Source organism: Nicotiana attenuata, chromosome 2 (assembly GCF_001879085.1).
Source record: "Nicotiana attenuata strain UT chromosome 2, NIATTr2, whole genome shotgun sequence".
NCBI classification, from domain to species: domain Eukaryota; kingdom Viridiplantae; phylum Streptophyta; class Magnoliopsida; order Solanales; family Solanaceae; genus Nicotiana; species Nicotiana attenuata.
The window spans coordinates 75381176-75405261 of record NC_031990.1 but is presented as its reverse complement, the minus strand read 5'-3'; the positions used below and the strand labels follow the sequence as shown (position 1 = coordinate 75405261).

The 24086-nt window shown below is 46.2% G+C and overlaps 1 non-coding gene across 1 annotated transcript; it reads right to left on the bottom strand.

The window, feature by feature from the left end:
* Window positions 1318–1389, bottom strand: TRNAD-GUC. Its single transcript has one exon. It is a non-coding gene; the product is annotated as a tRNA-Asp (tRNA).

The window sequence follows — 24086 nt, the reverse complement described above, 5'->3', positions numbered from 1 at the left end:
CTCGAAACGGAGTGAAACCTGCTCAAGTAACAAAAATCATTGAAGTAGGGACAGGAGGACCTAGCGCGGACCGCCCTGATTTGTTTCGCGGCCGCGCTAGGAGATTCAGAGAGCACCCATTTCAGGAGATTCCAAACACGGTCAGCGCTCATTTCTACGCGGTCAGCGCTGGTGTCTACGCAGTCGCGCTTCAGTGTTGCGCGGTCCGCGCTCATTAGCCTGTGCGGCCGCGCTACTTCTTTGTGCGGTCCGCGTCCCCAGTTCCAGAAGTGAATGATCGAAGGCCAAGACCCCTACGCGGCCGCGCTCCATTTATGCGCAGTCCGCGCCAGCCCCGCAGGGGTATTTTTGTTCGATTTTTCTGGCATAGTATAAATAGAATATTTTATTATTTCTAGGTTAAGTTTGAGACATCAGATAGCAGCAACACTCGTGAGATTCAAGTTTTAGCCTATTTTGGGCATTTTAATCTTGTTTTAACGTGAATTCGTGTAGATTAACTTCCTAGTTAATTATTATGCTGATTTTATCTACTTCTTCTTTAATTTCTGTTGCTATTATGGCTAGCTAAACCCATTAGCTAGGGTTGTGGCTCAACCCTAGTGTGGCTAATTAATGGGTGTGATTGTTTAGTGCTTGAATGATGTTGGGTGTTTGATATTTGGGTTGATTTTATGTTTTAACTAGGATTTGGTGGTTGCAAACACTAAGTCTAGCTTAGTGAGTCTTGACTCTTCTTGAGAAAGAGTGTCTATGACTTCAAAGTTAACCCAACAAGGAATTGGGATGGACCCAAGAGAATGGTAGTCCCAATTAACAGGTAAGACCTCGAGAGAGTGATTACCCAACTTGAACCCTAAGTTGCTTGGTTTGTTAGCCTACCCAATTGGTCTCGAGAGAGTCATTTGGGCAAAATCACCCTTTCTACCGAGAGGTGTGAGAGTGAGTGCTATCGTGCAACGGTTATATCATAAGCCCCATAATCATCATTCTCGTATTAGGAATCTCTACCCGTTAGTTGACCACCTAGGTAAATGCCACGACCTTAGTGCCTTTCTCTATCTTGCATACAATCTAGATTAAATCTCTTCGCATAATTTAGTTATAATTAGTAGCTGTTAAATTGTAGTTGATAATCACAGAAACCCAAAAATGATAGAAGATCAATTAGAAGCAAACACGCTATTCTAGGCTAAACAAATATCCAACTCCCTTTCTAGCTCCCTGTGGAAATTGACCCCGATACCACTATTGGGTAAAAGTATTAGCACCCACTCTTCCTAAGGTTGAGTCCGCTGCGACCTAATCACTTTTTGGCGCCGTTGCCGGGGATCGAACCCGGGTCACCCGCGTGACAGGCGGGAATACTCACCACTATACTACAACGACGCTAGGCGTGACAGTCTAGCGCGGCCGCGCACCAAAACAGTGCGGACCGCGTCAGTGAGATTCAGAGAGTGGTGTCTCTGGTGCATCTTGACCGCGGTCCGCGCTCTAGTTTTACGTGGTCCGCGCCAGTCCAGCGCGTCCGCGTGACACTTTTGCGCGGTCCGCGCCTCTTCTATTCTGCATTCCTGTTGTTCACCCATGCTTTCAACTGTACCATACAATTCACTGCATATGCCTCAACTAACAATGTTAGAATTTCCTTTGCAGATCATGGTAAGCAGCGAGGGGGAAAAGAATAACAACCTGGGAGGGGTGGCTCCTCCCGAGGGGGAAAGGGAAGCGGGTTGTTAAACTCACTCCCCAGACTCGGGAGAATATCAAAAAGACCCGCAAGATAATACGGGAAGCTGATAGAGCTGCCTCCCATTCTTCGGGGAGTGAGTACGCCCCATCCCGGAGTATTACTTATGAATCTGCTCCAACTCACATGTCTCTTTCGCTTCAATTGCATGACTGTCCCTCAGCTTCACATACCTCCAAGGGACCATCTGATAAAAGCCTCAAGAAACCGGTGAATGTAGTTTTGGACTCGTCTGATGAGTCCGAGGATAAAAGTGAGGCACAATACTCCACCTCCCCCACAGCTTCATTGTCTGGGGAGAGTGCAGGATACGGCGAGGGGGGTGAACCCCAAGTTGGTGGTATTGAGAGAACAAGAAAACCGGAAGCATGGGCTGATAGATTTGTCAGTGAAATAGCCTTCCACAGATTTCGAGAGTGGTGGCCCAAAAGAAAGTTGATTCCGGAGAGGCAATTTATTGATTCTGATCTTCTTCCTCTAAACCCACATGTGCAAGCACAATTCCGAACTAGAGAGGGTTGGGGGTTCTTCAAGGAATGTTGCATAGTTGCAAATGAACATATGGTGAAAGAGTTTTACTGTAATGTCTATCATGTGGTGAGAGATTCAAAGGTGACAAAAGTGAGGGACAAGGTGGTGATGTTTGATGGGAAGTCTCTGAACGAATTTTTGGGGTTCAATGAAGAAGACGAAACCCAATACTTAGAAAAGCTGGCAATGAAAGAAGAGGTTCGCCCGTGGTTGGCCCAGCACTTGGCAGCTCCGGGCACTGTCCCAGTTTGGTTGAAGGCAGGAGAGAAAATTCTGAGAAACACGTTCAGTTTTGAAGCAAAGGGGTGGTTGACCTTCGTGTGTAGTAGGCTTGATCCTTCAACTCATGATCACACAGTTCCTATTCCTCGTGCAGTGTTAGTAGCTTCCATTATGGCCGGTTTTCCTCTGAATGTGGGCAACATCATGTCAAGAGTGATTTCTACGGTACGGCAGGAGACAAACACAAACTACCCCTTCCCAAACACTCTTTCCCTGTACTTCAGAGAGTTGAAGGTAAAGAAGAAGAAATTTGATGTTCAGGTAGATCCAGTGGCCCCCTACTCATGGTACAGTCAGTTGGGTCCCGACAACCCAAAGAGGTCTTAAAAGCCTCAGGCATCCACTTCCACCGCACCTGGCCAGTCTGAGGAGCCAGCGGTTATTCAGCAGTCCACTGAGCCTTCCACTATCCCAGCTACCAGTGAGACATTGCCTCAGGGTCCTTCTTCTAGTACTGGTCCATCTACTGCAGCAGACCAGGATGTCCCTTCCTCGAAGACCCACAGGTTCACTGCCCACCAGCTTGCTCAATCTCTAGCCAGTTTGAACAACTGGATGTCAGCTGCGACATCCAAGTTGTCAAACTTGGCCACTGTAGTTCAGACACAGTCAACCCCTTCCACAGTTGAGATCCCTCTTTCTATTGAGGAGACACTGAAGAAGATCCTGGCCAATCAGGAAAAGATGATGGAGACACGGAATGCCTTGGCTAAGGCAGTTGGAGCACACAGCACAGCACTGGGTAAACTTGCTAGGGAGCACAGGAAATTGAGGAAGCAGAAGGCCTCCAAGGAGTCAGTGATGAAGTTGAGGGAGGATGTGGATAAGCTTTTGGCGGATCAGATGCCACTTGACTTGCTCTTAGGGGAGCCAACTATTGATCCAGCAGCACTTCAGCCACAGCAGGAGGAGACCCCCAGGCCGAGGAAGAAGAGGAAACTCCCTAGCACTGAGGAAGTTGTGATAGAGGTGGCCCAGGTTCATGAGGGTACATCCAGTGTCCCACCGGTGGTTCAGCCTGTTCTTGATCCAGATCATGTCCCAGCAGCACAGCAGCAGCAGGTCGGAGACCAGTCTGAGGTCCCGGCTACTACAGAGGATCCAGGGATGACAGGAGACCCCACGCATGTGGACTAGGCTTGAGGGGCCTCTCTATATCCTTTTACTATGTTTTTGAGCTATCTTGGTAGTTGGCATTGGGGACAATGCCAGCTTTTATTCGTGGGGGTGCGCCCTACCATTTTGATTCTGATACATTGGATGACTGTATATATTTATTTCATTTCTAGCCTATGTTTTGGATTTTTTTTTCTAGTCTAGCTTTTGGTTTTTAAATAGTTGGCATGTATATAACTTTTAACTTTGGCTACTTTTAGACTCCTATGTATATATTCATCCCGTTGTATATTCTACTCCCCATTGTACATATTCATTCGGTTTTTCTAATTTTCGTTCAAATTTTTCGTTTTTTTTAGCCTAGTAGTGAGGCTCGTAGCCTTTTATTTCGGTTTTAGTGTTTTCAATAAGCCCTTGGTTTTCTTAATGCCACGGTTCTTTCCAAGGGTAGTGTGTTGTGCGAACCGGGTGGCTCTTCCCAATGATAGATGGCGTGACAACCTTCTTAAGGGTTTGAGTCCGTTTTTGATTTTTCTTCTTTTGATTTTCAAAAATTTTGTAGTTAAGAGGACATCAGGCAAGCTTCACTTGGGCCTAACACATTTGCCTCTGATCCCATGGTCAAAGACATAACTTTGTGTTTAGGATGGTGAAAATTGTGGCCTTGAGACTCTTGTGTTGACCAAACAATCATCATATGGTCGTGTGGGGCCATTGTGCGCTTGAATTGGAACTAAGGTCGTTGTGGGCTCTCAACTCGATATCTTTAGCAAACCTTGAGTGTGAGTGTGGTGAGAAGTTGAAGTATGAGTCTAAGCTCCAAGCCAACAATCTAGAACTTGCCCTGAATGTTTGTTGAGACGAAATCATAGGCGAAGCTTGACTTGAGAAGTGAATATAGGCCCTAGCGCGGACCGTACTGATTTGTTGCGCGGCCGCGCTAGGAGATTCGGTCAGCGCTGGTGTTTACGCGGTCGCGCTGGTGTTTACGCGGTCGCGCTTCAGTGTTGTGCGGTCCGCGCTCATTAGCCTGTGCGGCCGCGCTACTTCTTTGTGCGGTCCGCGTCCCCAGTTCCAGAAGTGAATGATCGAAGGCCAAGACCCCTACGCGGCCGCGCTGCATTTATGCGCGGTCCGCGCCAGCCCCGCAAGGGTATTTTTGTCCGATTTTTCTGGCACAGTATAAATAGAATATTTTATTATTTCTAGGTCAAGTTTTTAGACATCAAATAGCAGCAGCACTCGTGAGATTCAAGTTTTAGCCTATTTTGGGCATTTTAATCTTGTTTTAACGTGGATTCGTGTAGATTAACTTCCTAGTTAATTATTATGTTGATTTTATCTACTTCTTCTTTAATTTCTGTTGCCATTATGTCTAGCTAAACCCATTAGCTAGGGTTGTGGCTCAACCCTAGTGTGGGTCATTAATGGGTGTGATTGTTTAGTACTTGAATGATGTTGGGTGTTTGATATTTGGGTTGATTTTATGTTTTAACTAGGATTTGGTGGTTGCAAACACTAAGTCTAGCTTAGCTAGTCTTGACTCTTCTTGAGAAAGAGTGTCTATGACTCCAAAGTTAACCCAACAAGGAATTGGGACGGACCTATGAGAATGGTAGTCCCAATTAACGGGTAAGACCTCGAGAGAGTGATTACCCAACTTGAACCCTAAGTTGCTTGGTTTGTTAGCCTACCCAATTGGTCTCGAGAGAGTCAATTGGGCAAAATCACTCTTTCTACCGAGAGGTGTGAGAGTGAATGCTATCGTGCAACGGTTATATCATAAGCCCCATAATCATCATTCTCGTATTAGGAATCTCGACCCGTTAGTTGACCACCTAGGTAAATGCCACGACCCTAGTGTCTTTCTCTATCTTGCATATAACCTAGAGTTACTATCTTAGCATGATTTAGTTATAATTAGTAGTTGTTAAATTGTAGTTGATAATCACAAAAACCCAAAAATGATAGAAGATCAATTAGAAGCAAACACACTATTCTAGGCTAAACAAATATCCAACTCCCTTTCTAGCTCCTTGTGGAAATTGACCCCGATACCACTATTGGGTAAAAGTATTAGCGCCCACTCTTCCTAAGGTTGAGTCCGCTGCGACCTAATCACCCGAGACTCAAGAAAATAAGAAACTTTTAATAAACCCAATCGATATTGAGACAAATTTGAATCGAGTGGATATAGTGGTGGATTATATCTTTGCATATAATGTTGCATCTAGCATTATGCAAGAAAGTAAGGATCTTGAACCTCAATCTGTTGGAGAATGTCGTCAAAGACTTGATTGGCCAAAATGGCAAGAAGCAATCCAATCAGAGTTGAATTCACTTGCAAAACATGAAGTTTTTGGGCCTGTTGTCCAAATACCTAATGGTGTTAAGACTGATGTAACGACTCGACCGATCGTTTCATGAGTTACCGCTCCGTTTCCCCATTTCGGCTTCTTTATGTCTTGTTCAACTGTATTATGTGGTATCAGAATGGTTTGGTAGAGTAATGAGACACTTAGTCTCTTAAGTTGGCCTTTTAGTTGGAAAAGTCAACCGAAAGATGACTTGGGGGCAAACGATCTCGAAATTTGTTCTTTATGATTCGAATAGCTTCGAGAGGTGATTTGGGACTTAGGAGCGTGATCGGAATGTGTTTTGGAGGTCCGGGGTAGATTTAGGCTTGAATTGGCGAAATTGGAATTTTGGTGTTTTCCGGTTGGTAGCGGAGATTTTGATATAGGGGTCAAAATGGAATTCCGGAAATTGGAGTAGGTCCGTTGTGTCATTTTGGACGTGTGCGCAAAATTTCAGGTCATTCGGACGAGGTTTGATACACTTTTTGGTCGAAAGCAAAATTTGGAAGTTTTGGAATTCATAAGCTTGAAGCCGAGGGTAATTTGGTGTTCCGGCGTTGTTTTGAGTGTTTCGAGGGTTGGTACAAGTTTAAATAGTGTTATGTGACTTGTTGGAGTATTTGGTTGAGGTCCCGAGGGCCTCGGGATGGATTTGGATGGTTGTCGGGGAGTTTGGATTTTTAGAGCAGCTGCAAAATTTTCTGCTCCCGTTGTTTCCGCACCTGCGGCTTGGGGACCGCATGTGCGACGCCACACATGCATTTCAAGGGCCGCAGATGTGACCAAGGTGGTGAAGGGAAGGAGCCGCAGAAGCAAAGATCTGAGCGCACCTGCGATGGCGCAGGTGCGGATATTTGACTGCAGATGCGGCTTTGAGCGGATAAGTGACTTCTGCAGGTGCGACCATTGGAGCGCAGGTGCGTGTTTAAGGCCGCAAGTGTGGAATCCCTGGGCTAGAACCTATATAAGGTTTCCTTCGCGATTTTCAGCTTTGCTTCACCATTTTTAAGTTGGATTGAGGGCTTTTTGGGAGATTTTGAAGAGGAATTCAAGGGAACTTCGTGGAGGTAAGATTCTTGGAACTATAACTCGTTTCTATAGTGTTATTTCACTGATTAGGCTTGAAATTTATGGAAATTAGTGGTTAAAATAGGGGATTTAGGGCTTGGAGCTTGAGACCTTTAATTAGGGATTTGAGGGGTCGTTTGTGGTCGAATTTTGGTATATTTATATGTACAAACTCGTGGGAGTGTAAGAATTCTATTGATCTTACTTGTAATGGATTTCGAGATGTGGGCCCGGGGTTGGGTTTGGCCAATTTCGGAATTTTTGAGTAAATTCTGTTATTTTTGCGTGGGCTTTGTTCCTTAAATCTATTTTTGATGTTATGATTCTGATTTTGGATAGATTCGACGCGTGTTATGACCGATTCGAGAGGCAAAGGCATCGCGGGCTAGAGTTTGGACCGGATTGAGGTAAGTAATGATTGTAAATGTTGTCCTGAGGGTATGAAACTCTGAATTTCACGTCGCTGTGCTATTTTGAGGTGACGCACACACTAGACGACGAGCGTGGGGTCGTGCACCGTTGGGGATTATGACTTAGTCCGTCCCGTATGACCGTTAAGTCGCGTATTGGATTTAACACTGTTTAATATTATTGTGTTTTGGAAAATATTACTATGTTTGGGGCTAAATGCCGTGTTTGGGCCTTGTGCCGATTGATTGCAACCTTAGGGGATTTTTACTATTGTTTCCTCACTATTTTGATAATATTTACACCGAGTCATGCTATGCTTTCACTAATTTCATAACTCGAGTTTTATTTACTCCTTTTGATGTTATAAATGATATTTTGGGCCGAGTACCTATTACTATTTGCCCGAGGGGCTTGAGTGAGTTCTGATTGAGTGAGGCCGAGGGCCTGTGTGGTGAGGATGTTATGGGATCGGGCTACGCGCCACAGCGTGTTACAATGATTTGTGATATTATGAGAGGCTGAGGGCCTGATTTGTTATGCCACGAGATGGCTTGTGATAGCGCTTGGGCTGTAGGAGCCCCTCCGGACTCTGTACACTCCCAGTGAGCGCGGGTACCCAGTGTGTGTGATGTGATATTGCCCGAGGGGCTGCTGTTGTTTCATGTTGTTACCCGAGGGGCTGATACAAGTAATGTGAGGTAGCCCGAGGGGCTAGTTCTGTTGATATTATGCCCGCGAGGCAATTTTTGATACTTATTTTGCCCAAGGGGCTATTAACGTTTCTACCCTTTTACTCACTGTTTTCATCGCTCGTTTGAGACTATTAAAAAAATGTTTTTAAAAGGTTTTTCTGAACTGAGTTGTCTTTTTACGAGTTTTATTGTTTTACTGCATTGTTCTGGACTTATACTGTTTGCTGTAGCGTTATGACGTGGTTTACGTGTTTTCTTACTGCTCAGGTGCTTTTACTTTTATTACTTACTCAGTTGGTGTACTCACATTACTCCCTGCACCTTGTGTGCAGATCCAGGAGTCTCGGATCGCGATAGCGAGTGCTGATTAGCCTTCCAGTAGGCCTCCGGAGTTGACTAGGTAGCTGCTTGGCGTTCGCAGCCCAGTGCTTCTCTTTCCTAGCTTATTTAGACTATCTTAGCATTTTATTTTTCAGATAATGTTGTCATTTCTTATTCCGAGACGAGTTGTAGTTGCTCATGACTGATGACACCCCGATGTCGGGCTGTGTTATGTTTCCGCATTGTCTATTTCGACTTATATTATGGGATTTTTAGCTAATTATTGACTTTAAATGTCTTATTATGAATTTTTGGTTGGTTTGGGGTTTGTGTCGGCTGACCTAGTTTCGCGATAGGCGCCATCACAACCGTGTTCGTTTTAGGGCCGTGACAACTGTTGGCTATAAATGGGTCTTTGTACGCAAGAGGAATGAGAAAAATGAGGTACAAAGATACAAGCAACGCCTTGCTGCACAAGGAATTTCACAAAGGCCTGCTCTCGATTATAAAGACACATATTCACCCGTTATGGATGCTATAACGTTCCGTTATCTCATTAGTTTTGCTGTCCATGAAAAGCTTGACATGCATTTAATGGATGTGGTTACCGCCTACCTTTATGGCTCACTTGATAATGAGATATACATGAAAATTCCCAAGGAATTTAAAATGCCTAACGCACATAATTCAAAGACCCGGGAAATGTTTTCAATCAAATTGTAAAGATCTTTGTACGGTCTAAATCAATCAGGATGAATGTGGTATAATCATCTTAGTGAGTGTGTATTAAAGGAAGGTTATATAAATGATGCCATTTGTCCATGTGTTTTTATAAAGAAAACAACATCGGAATTTGTTGTACTTGCCGTATATGTTGATGACATAAACCTTATTGGAACTCCTATAGAACTCCAAAAGGCAATTGATTATTTAAAGAAAGAATTCGAGATGAAAGATCTTGGAAAGACAAAGTTATGTCTCGGTTTGCAAATTGAACATATGGCAGACGGGATTCTTGTCCATCAATCTGCCTACATAGAAAAGTTATTGAAACGGTTTTACATGGATGGAGCACATCCATTAAGTACTCCGATGATTGTGTGATTATCCAAAAGGTCATCACTTGTTTTTAAAATGAATTCTGCGTTTCGAGGCCTTAAAAACCTCTTTTAGCATCACCTCGATTTGCGTGTGTAGTCCGGGCGCGTAGCCGGAAAGCCTATATGTGAAAATCTATGAAAAACAGATAAATTTTGACTATAAAATAAATTAATTTGACTTCGGTCAACGTTTTGGGTAAACGAACCCGGACCCATGATTTGACGGTCCCGGAGGATCCATAGAAAAATATGGGACTTGGGCGTATGCACGGAATCGAATTCCGAGGTCCCAAGCCCGAGAAATGAATTTTTGAAGAAAATTGTTTTCTGAAATTGTTTATAAGGTTTGGAAATGAATTTTGATTAGAACATGTTGGTATCGGGCCCGTATTTTGGTTCCGGTGCCCGGTACAGGTCTTATATATGATTTAAGATAATTCTGTGAAGTTTGGTAAGAAACAGAATCCATTTGACGTGATTCGGACCTTAAATGCAAATTTGATGTTTAAAGTAGTTTTGAGAAATTTCATTGATCTTGAGGTTTAATTCGATGTTCATGATGTTATTTTGGTGATTTGAGTACACGAATAAGTCCGTAGGATGTTTTTGAGGTCGTGTGTATATTTGGTTTGGAGCCCTGAGGGCTCGGGTGAGTTTCGGATAGGCCACGGGGTGAAATTTTGGACTTAAGGAATTGCAGGCCTGCAGGCTTCGCATTTCCCAACCTCCCTTCGCAATTCCCAGGCTTCGCATTTCCCAACCTCCCTTCGCAATTCCCAGGCTTCGCATTTCCCAACCTCCCTTTGCAATTTCCAAGTTCGCATTTCCCAACCTCCCCTCGCAATTCCCAAGCCAGCAGAGGTCGGGGTTCGCAATTCCCATATCAGAGACCTGCAACTTTTATACTTAGACGATTTTAAACCCATTTTTCACATTCTCTCAAAACATAAACACACTTAGGCGATTTTCCAAGGATTTCTTCTTCTCCAAATCAATTGTAAGTCGTTTTTAACTAACTTTCTTCAATTCTTAACATCTTTTAAAATGATTTCAACTTCAAATAAATGATTTTCATGGGGGAAATTGGGTGTTTTGGGTAGAACCTAGGTTTTTCAAAAATTGGGAATTTGGACCTCGATTTGAGGTCCGATTTCAAAAAACATTATATACTTGAGTTGTGGGGGTGATCGGGTTTTGGTTCGAACTTCGGGTTTTGACCATGTGGGCCCGGGGGCGATTTTTGACTTTTTGGGTAAAACTTTGGAATATTCATTTTTATGCATTCAAATTGATTCATTTAGCGTTTATTGATGTAATTAAGTAACTTGTGACTAGATACGAGCGAATTGGTGGTGGAATCATGAGGTAAAGCTATAGTTGAGGCTTGAATTGTGTTTGTGGCATCGAGGTAAGTGTTTGGTCTAACCTTAGCTTGAGGGATTAGGAGTTGTGTCTAATTGCTACGTGTTAATTGTGGAGTACGACGTATAGGCATGGTGACGAGTATCTATGTGTCGGTGTCAAGCATGCCCGTGAGTCTTGTATTGTAATTGTTATGACTCCGTTGTGGTTTATCGTGCCTCACATGTTATTATCATCATTGTTCCCTTGCCGGGATATTTTTTTTGATATTATTGTTCCCTTGACGGGATATTGTTGAAATATCAAAGTTCCCTTGCCGGGATATTATTAAAATATCATTGTTCCCTTGCCGGGATGTTGTTGAAATATTAATGTTCCCTTGTCGGGAAGTTCTTATATTGCTCTTGTTCCCTTGCCGGGATTCTTTGTGATTATTGTTGGTTTGTAAATGGGAGCGGGTGGTACGCCTACCACAAGATAATTGAAATGGGAGCGGGTGGTACGCCTACCACAAGATAATTGAAATGGGAGCGGGTGGTACGCCTACCAAAAGATATAATGAAATGGGAGCGGGTGGTACGCCTACCACAAGATAAATAAAATGGGAGTGGGTGGCACGCCTGCCACGAACTAAATGAAATGGGAGTGGGTGGCACGCCTGCCACGAGATACATGAAATGGGAGCAGGTGGCACACCTGCCATGAGATACAGGAAATAGGATCGGGTTGCACGCCTGCAACAAGATGTGAAAAGAAAGCGAAATCTGCCTTTGTTTTCCTTATCCTTGTTAGTAGTTGGATTTGTGGTTCCTTTATAATTCTCTTGATATTTTGTTGTTACCCGTTATTCCCCGAAGCATGCTTCCCCCTCCCATATTTACTTGCTTATTCTTGTTACTTTTCGTTGTATGTTATATAACTGCACAGGTTTACTTGGTAGTCTGGTCCTAGCCTCGTCACTACCTCGCCGAGGTTAGGCTAGGCACTTACCAGCACATGGGGTCGGTTGTGCTGATGCTACACTCTGCACTCTTTTGTGCAGATCCCAGTGCTGTTGACTTCGGACAGTAGATCAGTTGGCTACCTTCAGTCCACGTGGAGAACCAAGGTAGACCTGCAGGCGTCCGCAGGCCCTGGCGTCTCCTCTATCTTCTATTCCCTGTTACATTTTCCTTATTACAGAAACAATGTACTGTTATTTCCTTCAGACTTTGTGTGTAGTGAATCTTAGACTGTTTGTGACACTGTGATACCAGGTTTTGGGTGGTTATGGCTTGAGTAATTGTAATAGACATAGATTTCAGATATTTCATTTTATTGTTGTCTTCCGCTTAAATCTGAATTTCCGTTGTTATCACGTTATCGCTTTATAACTGTTAAAAAGAATTAATAGGATAATGAGGTAAGTAGTTTAAGGTTTGGCTTGCCTAGCTCACATTAGTAGGCGCCATCACGACTCCCGAGGGTGGGAAATCCGGGTCGTGACAAGTTGGTATCAGAGCTCTAGGTTACATGGGTCTCACAGTTCACAGACAAGCTTAGTAGAGTCTGAGGGATCAGTACGGAGACGTCTGTATTTATCCCCCAGAGGCTACAGAGTTAGGAAAATTTCACATCTTTTCTTTCCTGTCGTGCGATTTGGTTTCTCAATGTTGATTGAATTTCTATTCTGTTCTCTCGCAGATGCCGAGAATGCGCGCTTCCTCATCCGCTGACCAGCAGCTCGAGCCCCCAACAGCAGCTCCCACGAGGGGCAGAGGGCGAGGCCGAGGCCGTGCTAGAGGCCGAGGTAGGGGCAGAGCTTAGCCCCGAGCAGCACCACCAAAAGCAGAGCCTCAGGTTGATTTTGATGATGAGGTTCCGGCCCCAGCAGTTCCAGTGGGCCCAGCTTAGGTCCCAGAGAGGTTTATTGCCACCCAGTTCTTTAGGATGCTCTGGTCCGTCTAGTGGGCCTTATGGAGAGTGTCACCCGGGTAGGCTTGCTTCCAGTAGCACCAACCGTCTCCCAGGCTGGAGGAGGAGCCCAGACTCCTGCTACTCGCACTCCGGAGCAGCTTAGCCGGGTGTGGTAGCCCAGGCCGGTGATGGAGCAACTATGTCTGCCGATGCTTTATGGAAACTGGATAGGTTCACCAAGCTCTTCATTACTACTATCAGCAGTGCATCTACTGAGGATCCCTAAGATTATCTAGACAGCTGTCACGAGGTTCATAGGAACATGGGGATAGTTGAGACCAATGGGGTCGATTTTGCCACCTTTTGCTTGTCTGGATCCGCCAAGACCTGGTGGAGGGATTTCTGTTTGGCTAGACCAGCCGGATCGCCAGCTTTGACTTGGGAGCAGTTCACTCAGCTATTTCTAGAGAAGTTTCTCCCCATCACTCAGAGAGAGGCCTATCGGAGGCAGTTTGAGCGTCTTCAGCAGGGTTCCATGACTGTTACCCAGTATGAGACCAGATTCATCGATTTGGCTCGTCATGCTCTTGTCATACTCCCCACCGAGCGGGAGAGGGTGAGGAGGTTTATTGATGGTCTTATTCAGCCAATTCATTTTCAGATGGCTAGGGAGACTGGGAGTGAGATATCTTTCCATGAGGCGGCCAATATGGCCCGGAGAGTTGAGATGGTTCTGTCACAGGGGGGTGGTCATGGGTCGGACAAGAGGCCCCGTCATTCAGGCAGATTCAGTGGTACCTCGTCTGGAGGTAGAGATTCGTATGGTAGGGGCCATCCTCCTAGGCCTTTTCAGTCGGCACTCCAGGTTTCTCATGGTGCTTCAGGTGGCCGTGGTTCTCAGATGCAGTATTCTGATCAGCAGTCCTACAGTGCACCACCAGCTCCTATCAGTGCACCGCCGCTTCAGAGCTTCCAGGGTCGTCAGCCCCAGCAGCGAGGGCTTGTTTTACTTGTGGCGACACGAGGCACATTGCTAGGTATTGCCCTCGAGCACCGAGTAGCTCTCAGCATCAGGGTTCCCGTGCCATAGTTCAGGCACCAGTTGTTTCACAGCCCGCCCAGCCAGCTAGGGGTGGGGGTAGAGGTTCTAGAGGTGGAGGTAGAGGTCCTAGAGGTGGAGCTCAGACCGCTAGAGGTGGAGGCCAGCCAGCCGCAGGCCGTCCCAAAGATGTAGTTCAGGGTGGTGGGGCCTAGCCCCGATGTTATGCTCTTTCAGCCAGGCCCGAGGCTGAGGCTTCTGATGCGGTTATTACAGGTACTGTTCTGGTTTGTGAGAGAGATGCTTCAGTGTTATTTGATCCAGGGTCTACATACTCATATGTGTTATCTTATTTTGCACCATATCTGGTCCTGCCTAGTGATTCTTTGAGTGCTCATGTTTATGTGTCTACACCGGTGGGTGATTCTATTGTGGTAGATCGAGTCCATCGTTCATGTATAGTTGTGATTGGAGGTCTTGAGACTCGTGTAGATTTGCTTCTTCCGGATATGGTTGATTTCGATGTTATATTGGGGGTGGACTGGTTATCACCTTATCACGTGTGACGACCCGGCCGGTCGTCTTAAGAATTAATGCCTTCATCCCCTATTAACTGCTTTTCCCAAGTTTATTTCTGCTATTTTGATTTGCCGGGACGTTCGGTTTTGAGTTTCGAAGAGTTTTGGGACACTTAGTCCCTAAATAAGAGCTTAAGTGTTGGAAAATGGTCCATAGTCAGAACAGTGTGAAGACGGCCTCGGAACGGAAATCCGACGGTTCCGTTAGCTTCGTTAGGTGATTCGGGGTTGGGAGCGTGTTCGGAATGTGTTTTGGAGGTCCGTAGCTAATTTAGGCTTGGATGTCGAAAGTTGGAATTTTGAAGTTTCCGATTTGATAGTGAGATTTTGATCCGAGGGTCAGAATGGAATTCCAGAAGTTGCAGTAGCTCCGTCATGTCATTTGGGATGTGTGTGTAAAATTTTAGGTCATTTGGACGAGGTTTGGGTAGGTTTTTGATCGAAAGCGTGTTTTGTTAGAATTTGAAGTCCTTAGGCTTAAATCATTGATTAATTCGAGTTTCCGACGTTGTTTTAGGTGGTTTAAGGGTTGGTACAAGTTTGAATGATGTTATGGGACATGTCCGTAGGTTTGGTTGGGGTCCCGGGGGCCTCGGGTGTGTTTCGGATGCTCAACGGGCCATTTCCTCCTATTTTTGAACTGCTGTTGCTGCTTCTGGTATGCCTCTATCGCGTTCGCGGGCTGCCCTTCGCGATCGCGAAGGCTTAATTTGGCCACCTGGAATTTTCCTCTTCGCGTTCGCATAATCCCTCCCGCGTTCGTGAAGCCCAGCTTACTTCCCCATCGCGTTCGCGTAAGCTGTCACGCGTTCGCGTAGGGTAACTCCTGGACCTCGCTATTTTTCTTCAGCGCGGTCGCGTTCGCGTAGCTTCATGATGCCAGGCCTTCGCGTTCGCATTCTCCCCCTCGCGATCGCGAAGGGAATTTTTGGCAACTTACATTTTCCTTCTTCGCGAACGCGACCTTACTTCCGCATTCGCGATGCATAACGGGCCTGGGCAGTATTAAATCATTCAAAACCGAGGGTTAGCCATTTTTATCAAAATACAAGCTTGGGAGCTCGGATTTGGGGGAAATTTTGAAGGTTTTTCGAGGGCAACTACTGGGTAACGATTCTCTACTCTCTTATGCTTAAAACCCACTAATCTAATCACGAATTCATCCTTAATTTCGGATTTTTGAATGCAAAATGGGGAAAACTTCATAGACCAAACTATTAAGTTTTGGGTGGTGTTTGACCTCCGATTTGGGAGATTTTTATGTGCTTAGACTCGTGAGAGTACGAGGGTTCTGAAAATGTGAAAATTATCTGGTTCCGAGACGTTGGCCTGAGGGGCGTTTTGGTCATTTTACCTAAATTCGCATCTTAGCTTTAAATTAAATAGTAGAATCAGTTGCTTCTGATGTTATTTACGATGTGTAATTGAATTGAATAGATTTGGGCCATTTGGAGTCTGATACTCGTGGAAAAAGTGTGGTTTCGAGTTGATTTTGGAGCCGGTTTGAGGTAAGTGGCTTGTCTAACCTTGTGTGGGGGACCTTTCTCCTTAGGATATGATATTTGGTAATTGAATGCCTTGTACGTGAGGTGACGAGCGCCTACTTGAGCTAATTGTTGAAAAAAATTCGGTTTTATTTTAAATGTTTAAACTGAGTTTCTTTCTTATCTGCTTTATTTTATTTGCAATTATAGACTGTGTTAGCCAGAAAAGCTTGCTTAGTTGTTCTAAATTGTCTATTTGTTCAAGTTGCCTTGTTTGCACTACGTGAAGCATGTTAGGCTAGAGCTACCTGTTGCCTTGTATTTTTGAGCTTCATTTTTGAATATTCTTCGTGTTGTGACTGCGTATTTACATTGGGACTACGGATGTGGGATTCCGGTAGCTCCCCCCTGGTTTGTTTACTTTGGGAATACGAGTTAGATTCCCGGTAGATCCCCCCTGCACATTTACTTTGGGACTGTGGGTTAGATTCCCGATAGATTCCCCTACACATTGATAGTTGGACTACGGGACGGTATCCTGGAAGATCCTTCGGATATACTCATATGATGGACTACGGGACGGTATCCTGGGAGCTCCTTGGACAGTTGATGAAATGGACTACAGGACGGTATTCTGGGAGATCCTCGTTGTTGGTATTGGTATTGAGCTGTTTTACTCCGTGTTGTCTTATTCTCTGAGTGTTAATTGTTGCCTTGTATAACCTGTCTTACTTCATAGCTGTACTCATTACTTCCGTTTATTTCATGCTGTTGCAAGATTTATTACTATATTTTATCTCAGTAGGGCCCTGACCTTCCTCGTCACTACCCGATCGAGGTTAGGCTTGGCACTTACTGAGTACCGCTGTGGTGTACTCATGCCCCTTCTGCGCATGTTTTTTCATGTGCAGATCCAGGTACTTCATCCCAGGAGTATCACTCTCGAGGCGGAGAGATCTAGCAGAGACTTCGAGGTACATCTGCCGCGTCCGCAGACCAGGAGTCTCAATCTATTTCTAGCTTTAGCAGTTAGCCTTTCCTTTCGTACTTTTGCTTTAGACATTCTGGAGTTAGCGCCGTGTATTACTTTCCGTTAGCTTGTGTTCCCGTGAGTTTTCGGGTTTTGGGATGATATTGTAGACTTCCGCATTATTGGGTTGTATATTTCGAGCGACATTTATATACAGTTACCCTTCTAGTTTGTTTTGTTTAATTATTGTTTCCGCAATTTATGCTATTTCCGCATTGTTAGGCTTACCTAGTCGTAGGGACTAGGTGACATCATGACATGTTCACGGAGGGCGAACTAGGGTCGTGACAAGTTGGTATCAGAGCTCTAGGTTCATAGGAGTCACGGAACAGAGGTCGGTTTATTAGAGTCTCGCTGATCGGTACGGAGACATCTGTACTTATCTACGAGAGGCTATGTAACTGTTAGGAAAATTTTCACTTCATTTGATTTCCTCGTCGTGTGATATTTTGACATCACAATTCTAAACTTCTGTCTTCTATTCTCTCACAGATGGTGAGGACACGCGCTACTCGGGATGATCAGGCACCCGCACCCCCTACTGCAGCCGTCAGAGGCCGGGGTAGAGGTCGAGGACGCGCACGTGGTGCAGCCAGAGCACCTGCACAAGCTGCCGCTGAGGCACCACCAGCAGATCCAGCCGGAGCCCAGGCACCTGGCACGCCTACTACTGCCACTACTACTCCAGCTCTTCAGGAGACTTTGGCTCAGTTCATGAGTATGTACACCACCTTGGCTCAGGCAGGGTTGCTCCCCCTTGCTGCAGCCACATCCCAGGCTGGGGGAGGAGCACAGACTCCCGCCGTCCGCACTCCTGAGCAGCGAGTGCATGTTGAGCAGGCTCCCGAGATTATTCCCGCACCGCCTGCAGCGCCAGTTCAGCCCGAGGACGGGTCAGCTGCTTCTGAGGACGAGTAGCGGAGACTTGAGAGGTTCAAGAAGTACGATCCCCCAGTATTCAGTGGATTAGCATCAGACGATGCCTTGGGATTCCTAGAGGAGTGTCACCGTATTCTTCGCACTATGGGCATAGTAGAGTCCAGCGGGGTTTCCTTCACTGCCTTCCAGCTTCGGGGAGCCGCCTATGATTGGTGGCGCACTTATGAGATAGACAGTCCAGCCGAGGCTGCCTCACTAACCTGGACCTAGTTCTCAGATATGTTCATGAGAGAGTTTGTTCCCCAGAGTCTCAGGGACGCATGGCGCGCAGAGTTTGAGCATTTGCGCCAGGGTGCTATGACCGTTTCGGAGTATGCTATCCGCTATACCAGGTTGGCCAGGCATGCACCGGCCTTGCTTGCTACAGTTCGTGAGAGAGTTCGCAGGTTCATTGAGGGTCTTATCCCACCCATCAGATCTGGCATGGATCGAGAGTTGGAGATGGACATTCCTTATCAGCAGGTAGTGAGCATTGCTAGGAGGATTGAGGGTATGCTCGCCAGGGATCGAGGGGAGAGGGAGTCCAAGACGTCTCGAGAGTCGGGTCACTACTCTGGTGCCCCTACCCTAGCAGCAGGTCGTTATGGCAGAGGTTATGCGGGTCGCCCCGTTCATTCAGCTCTTCCAGCAGCCAGCAGTACTCCAACTCCACGTACACCTCAGGAGCCTTACTATGCAGCTCCAGTTTCTAGCGTGCCTCTTGCGTGGGGTGCTTTCAGAGGTCAGTCCGACAGATCTGGCCCTAGTTAGTCATAGCCACTGCGTCCTTCCAAAGCTTGTTTCGAGTGTGGTGACACACGCCACATAGTTAGGGACTTCCCCAGACTTGGTAGGGGTGCATCTTCACAGACTGCTCAGCCACAACGTGCTCCTCAGAGTTCTCAGGCTATGGTCACAGCTCCAGCTGCCACCCCATCTGCCCAGCCGGCTAGGGGCGGAGGTCGGGGAGGTATAGGTCGCCCGCTAGAGAGAGGCCAGGCCAGATATTATGCTATTCCTGCTTGTACCGAGGCTGTTGCCTCCGATTCTATCATTACAGGTATTATACTGGCTTGTCACAGAGAGGCATCGGTTCTATTCGATCTGGGCTCTACTTATTCTTATGTGTCTTCTTACTTTGCTCCGCATTTGGGTGTGCCTCGGGATTCTTTGAGTGCCCCTGTTTATGTTTCTACCCCTGTGGGGGATTCTCTTGTTGTGGACCGCGTTTATCGGTCATGTTTGGTTACTATTTGTGGTTTTGAGACCAGGGCAGATTTGTTGTTACTCAACATGGTTGATTTTGACATTATCTTGGGCATGGACTGGTTGTCGTCCCATTTTGCTATTCTTGATTGTCACGCCAAGACCATGACGCTGGCTATGCTGGGTATTCCGTGTGTTGAGTGGAGTGGTGCTTTAGATCACACTCCCAGTAGAGTTATCTCTTTCCTTAAAGCTCAGCGTATGGTTGAGAAGGGGTGTGCCGCGTATTTAGCTTATGTGAGAGACGTCAGTGCTGATACCCCTTCTGTTGATTCAGTCCAAGTGGTACGGGATTATCCCGATGTGTTTCCAGCTGACCTTCCGGGCATGCCGCCCGATAGAGACATTAATTTTGGCATTGATCTGTTGCCGGGCACTCAACCCATTTCCATTCCTTTATATCGTATGGCTCCTCCTGAGTTGAAGGAGTTGAAGGATCAGTTGCAGGAATTGCTTGATAAGGGTTTCATTCGCCTCAGTGTTTCACCGTGGGGTGCTCCTGTCTTATTTGTGAAGAAAAAGGATGGTTCCATGCGTATGTGTATTGATTATCGCCAGTTGAACAAGGTTATAGTGAAGAACCGTTATCCTTTGCCTCACATTGATGATCTGTTTGACCAGCTTCAAGGCGCACAGGTGTTTTCTGATCGCTGCCAACTCGATGCTACACCAAGGTAGGAAGAGCGGGTCGCAATAGCTTTTACCCGAATAGTGGTCGGGATCGATTTCCACAGGGAGCTAGTAGTGGAGTTGGATTTTCTGTCTAGTCTAGAGATGTGTTTGTGCTCCTAATGTCACTTCAAACATTCTTGGGTTTTTGATTTTATAACTACTATAATAAAACTAATGATTAATGCTAAATTATGCTACTAGAATATTGCAAAGTTGTATCTAATGGGAAGGAAGGCACTAGGGTCGTGGCATTACCTAGGTGGCTAATTGACGGGTAGATGTTACTAAGGATAGATTGACATATTTGGGGCTTATGCTATAACCGTTGCACAATTGTACCCACTGTCACACTTCTCGGTAGAGAGAGTGATATTGCCCAATTGACTCTCTCGAGACCAATTGGGTAGGCCAATTAGATCAAGCAACTAGGGTTCAAGTAGGGTGATTACTCTCTCGAGATTTAACCCGTTAATTGGGACTATCATTTCTCACGAGTCCATCACAATTCCTTGTTGGGTCAATTTTGGGTCATAAACTCTCTTTCTCAAGAAGAGTCAAACCCACAAAGCTCGAATCAGTGTTTGCAACTACCAATTCTTAAATAAAAACATAAAATCAACCCAAATAACAAACACCCATAGTCAATCTAACCCTAGATGGAAACACCCATCAATTACCTACACTAGGGTTGAGCCACAACCCTAGCTAATGGGTTTAGCTACTCATGCTAGATATAAATTGAAGAAATAGATGAAGAACTAAGCATATTAATTGATTACTAAGAAGAAACTACAATAATCTATCGTTAATGAAGAGCAAAAGTGCCGAAAATGGATACAAAAGTGAGTCCCACGAGCGCAGCTAAGTTTGGAATATCAAACTTTACCTAAAAATGGTAAAATATCCTATTTATACTAGGCTGGAAAAACCGGACAAAAATACCCCTGCGGGGTCAGTGCGGGCCGCGCTAAGGTGACCGCGGCCGCACTGGCTCTTGGACTTCAATTTATGCTTCTCTGAACTTGAGGACCACGGACGGCGTGAAAGTGTACCGCGGCCGCGGTAGAAGTTGGCACGGCCGCACTAAGACTAGCGCGGGCCGCATTGCTTGGAATTGGCAAAATGTGAGCTCTCTAAATCTCTGCTCCGTGGACCGCACAAAAGAGTAGTGCGGTCGCGAAGCCTGACCGTGGACCGCGTGAGTCGTACCGCGCTTGCGTTGCCTCCAGCTTGAAAATGCCAACTCTCTGAACCTCCTAGTGCGGCCGCATTCACTTTTGCGCGGTCCGCACTAGGTTATCTTTTCCTCAATTTACTTAGTCTTTGACACTTGAGCAGGTTTCACTCCTTCTTGAGCCATTCTTTGACATTTGTCGCTTTGTCGATCAAACCTGCAATCAAGCATAACTTGTGAGCATTTTGGGACTATTTTGTAGCAATTTATAACCAAAGCGTAGGCAAGTAGGGGCATAAAACATGTAAAAATCCCGACTTATCATTTTTTAAGATTGACTTCCGCTCAGGTTACCATCAGTTGAAGATTCGGGAGCCAGATATCCCGAAGACTGCCTTCAGGACTCGGTATGGTCATTACGAGTTCCTTGTTATGTCATTTGGGCTGACCAATGCCCCAGCAGCTTTCATGCATTTGATGCACAGTGTGTTCAGGCCATATCTCGACTCGTTTGTTATTGTTTTTATTGATTATATTCTGGTGTATTCCCGGAGTCGGGAAGATCATGAGCAGCACCTGAGGACCATGCTTCAGACCCTGAGAGAGAAGAAGTTATATGCAAAGTTCTCAAAATGTGAGTTTTGGTCGAGTTCTGTGGCATTCTTAGGCCACGTGGTTTCGAGTGAGGGCATTCGGGTGGATCCGAGGAAGATAGAGGCCGTGCAGAGTTGGCCTAGGCCGTCCTCAGCTACAGAGATTCGTAGTTTCCTTGGTTTGGCGGGCTACTACCGTCGTTTTGTGGGGGGATTTTCATCGATTGCGGCCCCTATGACTAGATTGACCCAGAAGGGTGCCCCATTTAAGTGGACAGAGGAGTGTGAGGCGAGCTTTCAGAAGCTCAAGACAGCTTTAACTACAGCCCCAATTTTGATATTGCCTACCGGTTCGGGGTCTTATACTGTCTATTGTGATGCCTCGAGAGTTGGCCTCGGAGCGGTGTTGATGCAGGATGGTAGGGTGATTGCCTACGCGTCCAGACAGTTGAAGATACATGAGAAGAATTACCCTGTCCACGACCTTGAGTTAGCTGCTATTGTTCATGCCTTGAAGATCTGGCGCCATTATTTGTACGGTGTGCCTTGTGAACTATACTGACCACCGGAGTTTGCAGCACTTATTCAAGCAAAAGGATCTAAATTTGCGCCAGAGGAGATGGTTAGAGTTGCTGAAGGACTATGATATTACTATTCTGTATCACCCGGGCAAGGCCAACGTGGTGGCGGATGCCTTGAGTCGCCGGGCGGAGAGTTTGGAAAGTTTGGCATATCTACCAGCTTCAGAGAGGCCTATGGCGATGGATGTTCAGGCCTTAGCCAGCCAATTTGTGAGATTGGATCTTTCGGAGCCCAGTCGGGTTCGAGCTTGTGTGGTTTCCCGGTCTTCTTTATTTGATCGTATCAGGGAGCGGCAGTATGATGACCCTCATTTGCTTGTCCTTAAGGACAAGGTTCAGCATGGTGATGCCAGAGATGTGACCATCGGAGATGACGGGGTATTGAGGATGCAGGCCAAATTTGTGTGCCCAATGTCGATGAGCTTCGAGAGTTGATTTTAGCAGAGGCCCATAGCTCGCGGTATTCCATCCATCCGGGTGCCGCGAAGATGTACCAGGACTTGAGGCAGCACTATTGGTGGAGGCGGATGAAGAAAGAATAGTTGGGTATGCGTCTAGATGCCTCAACTGCCAGCAGGTGAAGTATGAGCACCGGCGACTGGGTGGGTTGCTTCAGCAGATAGAGATTCCGGAGTGGAAATGGGAGCACATCACCATGGACTTTGTATCGGGACTCCCACGGACTTTGAAGAAGTTTGATGCCATTTGGGTTATTGTGGATCGGCTGACCAAGTCCGCTCAAGCGGTTGGCGGAGATTTATATCCGGGAGATCGTCCGTCTGCATGGTATTCCAGTTTCTATTATTTCAGATAGCGGTACTCAGTTTACATCGCGGTTCTGGAGAGCCGTGCAGCAGGAGCTAGGTACTCGGGTGGAGTTGAGCACATCATTTCACCCCCAGACGGGCGGACAGTCCGAGCGCACTATTCAGATTCTTGAGGATATGCTCCGTGCGTGTGTGATTGAGTTTGGAGGGTCTTGGGATCAGTTCTTGCCATTGGCGGAGTTTGCTTACAACAACAGTTATCAGTCCAGCATTCAGATGGCGCCGTATGAGGCGTTATATGGTAGGAGATGCAGATCCCCGGCGGGTTGGTTTAAGCCGGGTGAGGCCAGGCTATTGGGCACAGAGTTGGTTCAGGACGCATTGGAGAAGGTTAAGATGATTCAGGATAGACTCCGTACAGCCCAGTCCAGACAGAAGAGCTACGCAGACAGGAAGGTTCGTGATGTTTCATATATGGTCGGAGAGCGGGTTCTGCTTCGGGTTTCGCCTATGAAAGGCGTCATGAGATTTGGGAAGAAAGGGAAGTTGAGTCCGAGGTTTATTAGCCCTTTTGAGATATTGAGACGAGTTGGGGAGTTGCTTATGAGCTTGCCTTACCCCCCAACTTGGCGGGGTTCATCCGGTATTTCATGTTTCGATGCTCCGGAGATATCACGGTGACCCGTCGCACATGTTGGATTTCAGTTCAGTCCAGTTGGACAAGGATCTATCCTATGTTGAGGAGCCAGTGGCTATATTGGACAGGCAGATCAGAAAGTTGAGGTCAAAGAACATTGCTTCAGTAAAGGTTCAGTGGCGGGGTCAGCCGGCCGAGGAGGCGACCTGGGAGACCGAGCAGGATATGTGCAGCAGTTACCCTCATCTTTTCACCACTTCAGGTATGTCTTTATGCTCCATCGAGGACGAATGAATGTTTAAGCGTAGGAGGATGTGACGACCCGGCCGATCGTCTTAAGAATTAACGCCCCGATCCCCTATTAACTGCTTTCTCCAAGTTTATTTCTGCTATTTTGATTTGCCGGGACGTTCGGTTTTGAGTTTCGAAGAGTTTAGGGACACTTAGTCCCTAAATGGGAG